This window comes from Myotis davidii, unplaced genomic scaffold (assembly GCF_000327345.1).
Source record: "Myotis davidii unplaced genomic scaffold, ASM32734v1 scaffold464, whole genome shotgun sequence".
In the NCBI taxonomy this organism is placed as follows: domain Eukaryota; kingdom Metazoa; phylum Chordata; class Mammalia; order Chiroptera; family Vespertilionidae; genus Myotis; species Myotis davidii.
In genome coordinates this window covers 291,052-294,100 of record NW_006295287.1, presented here as the reverse complement: position 1 = coordinate 294,100, position 3,049 = coordinate 291,052, and the positions used below count along the sequence as shown (strand labels likewise).

Genomic DNA, 3,049 nt, shown 5'->3' with positions numbered 1-3,049 from the left:
GTATCCCAGTATTCATCCATCCATTCATCCATCCCTCTAGTATTGATCCATCCATCCATCATCCATCTAGTATCATCCATCCATCCATCCATCCATGCACCCGTATCCCAGTATTCATCCATCCATTCATCCATCCCTCTAGTATTGATCCACCCACCCATCCATCCATCCAGCTAGTATCCATCCATCCATCCATGCATCCATCTAGTATCCATCCATCCATCCATCCATCCATCCATCTAGTATCCATCCATCCATCTAGTATCCATCCATCCATCCATGCATCCAGTATCCCAGTATTCATCCATCCATTCATCCATCCCTCTAGTATTGACATCCATCCATCTAGTATCCATCCATCCATCCATGCATCCAGTATCCCAGTATTCATCCATCCATTCATCCATCCCTCTAGTATTGATCCATCCATCCATCTAGTATCCATCCATCCATCCATGCACCCGTATCCCAGTATTCATCCATCCATCCATCTAGTATCCATCCATCCATCCAGTATGATCCATTCATCCACCCATCCATCTAGTATCCATCCATCCATCCATCCATCCATCCATCCATCTAGTATTTACTAGTATTTACTCATCTATCCATCTAGTATTCATCTATCCATCCATCCATCTAATATTGATCTATCCATCCATCCATCCATGCACCCAGTATTGATCCATCCATCTACCCATCCATCTAGTATCCATCCATCCATCTAGTGTTTACTCATCTACCCATCCAGTATTTATCCATCCATCCATCCATCCATCTAATATTCATATATCCATCCACCCATCCATCCATCCCTCTAGTATTGATCCATCCATCCACCTATCCATCTAGTATCCATCCATCCAATATTCATCCATCCATCCATCCATCCAGTATCCATCCATCCATCCATCCATCCAGTATCCATCCGCTACTCATCCTTCCAGTCTAGAGCACTCAAGAGCAGGCTGCCCTGGGTTTGAATCCCAGCCCCACCATTTGTGGGCCTTGGTGTGTGGCTTCCTCTGTGGGATCCTTTCTGGAAACGCAATGCTGTGCCTTTGTAGGGTGGCCACGAGAATTAGATGGGGTGACGGATGGAAAGCTGAAGGTGGAGGGAGGCAGAAAGGTGGCAGTGGTGACGGGGAGCAAGCAGAAAAGCCACCTCCGGGCGCACAGTAGGAGCTCAAGTAGTGGCAGACCCGCCTTTCCGGTGCAGAGCGATGAGACCTGCTGGGAGTGGTGGGCGGAGCCTGACATGGACACCCCGGGCACATGGAAGCAGGCGTGGGCCCGAACTCAGTGTGGAGCATGGGGCCATCATTCGGGGGGCCCAGCGCAGAATAAAACTGTGGGGCCCCTTGTTTAAAATTTGCCAAGGATTTCAAGGTGGCAACAGGGGAGCATCAGACCTGGTGCAGGGCCTTCTGAGCAGAGGGCCCCACGCCAGGGCTCAGGGGGCACCCCCAGGCCACGGCTCTGTGGGTGCAGGGCAGGCCTTCCGGAAGCAGTGATACTTGGGGCCGACCTGGAAGGATGAGCATTTAACTGAAAAGCCGGGAGCGGATGCTCCCCACAGGTGGGCAGGGCCTAGAGGTGCCTTCGTGGCACGGGGTCCTCAGTGCAGAGGGGGGAATGCAGGGTGAGGGTGAGGGCGGATGAGGGCCTGGGCCTGAAGGGATGTCAGGCTGAGGCGCCTCCTGGAGGTGCTGGGGGGCCGTGGAGGGTTGTGAGCAGGAGAGGGGGTGCACAGGGAGGCTAGGGGAGGAGAGGGAGGAGGAGGGGCGCAGGTATGAGATTGAAGGGCCATAGGGATAAGGGACAGGTGCACTGGGGCTGGCCTGGTGAGATGGGGAGCCGGGGAGAGGAGTGCGGTGGGGAGGACCCTGAGCTCAGTGTGGGCTGGGGGTGCTCAGGGAGGGACCCCAGGGGGAGCTGTCTGCATGAGCCTGGTTCGGGCGAGGAGGCGCAGGGATGGCTGGTGGGGGTGCCGGACGGTTGGGTGCGGACTTTTTAAAGATGCTCACCTGAGGATCTTAGGGGTTGTTGTTTTTCAGTTGATTATTAGAGAGGAGCATCGATTGGTTGCCTCACACACATCCTGACCAGGGATCAGACTGCAACCTTTTATTTATTCTTATTTTTTAAATATATTTTTATTGATTTCAGAGAGAAAGGAAGAGGGGGAGAGAGATAGAAACATCCATGATGAGAGAGAATCATTGATCGGCTGCCTCCTGCATGTCCCCGACTGGGGATGGAGCCCACAACCCGGGCATGTGCCCTTAAGGCATTTAAACTTTATGTGATCTAATGACTTAAGTGATCAGGAGTAGATTAGTATAGTTTTCTTAAATAAAGCAAGCATACATATATTTTTAAAATATATTTTTATTGATTAGAGGGGAAAAGAGAGAGGGAGAGAAAGGTAGAAACATCCATGATGAGAGAGAATCATCGATCGGCTGCCTCCTGCACGCCCCACACTGGGAATCGAGCCCGAAACCCAGGCCTGTGCCCTGCCCGGGTACTAAACCATAACCTGCTGGTTCACAGGTCAACGCTCAACCACTGAGCCCCGCGGCCCGGCTCTCACTGGCCCCTGTGGTGGGTGGGACGGTGCTCCAACCCCCGGAGCCGCCGGCCGGCCGGGGCAGGTGCAGATTTAGACGCGGCCGTGGTGCCTTCAGTAGCAGCAGCAACGAACTCTCTGAACCGAGCAGGCCAGGCCGCCAGCCCTCTGCGTGGCTGGCCATTTACAGAGAAATGGCACTGTGGACCTGGCACCCACAAAGCAACACTCAGCTTCCTCCAAGTGGGACACAGGCCCCACCACCACCCTGGAGCAACAGCCCACCAAATTGCAGCTGACGCTGGGGGTTCGGCCCATGGGCTGGGCTGTGTGGGGCCCAGGGGAGATGCCTTCAGCTTGTCCCTGCCCCCTCGCTGCCTGCCTTCCGCTGCCCGGAGCCCTGTGCCGGGGGTACAGCGATGCCCTCCCGCGGCCTGGTGTCTGCCCTTGGGGACGTCTGCCCGCCTTGCTCGCCGT

General features: G+C 54.4%; 1 protein-coding gene across 1 annotated transcript in view; it reads left to right on the top strand.

The window, feature by feature from the left end:
• The window catches only part of CCDC114 (coiled-coil domain containing 114), a 32,834-nt gene that overhangs the window by 25,162 nt on the left and 4,623 nt on the right, over positions 1 to 3,049 (top strand). The window lies entirely within an intron of this gene.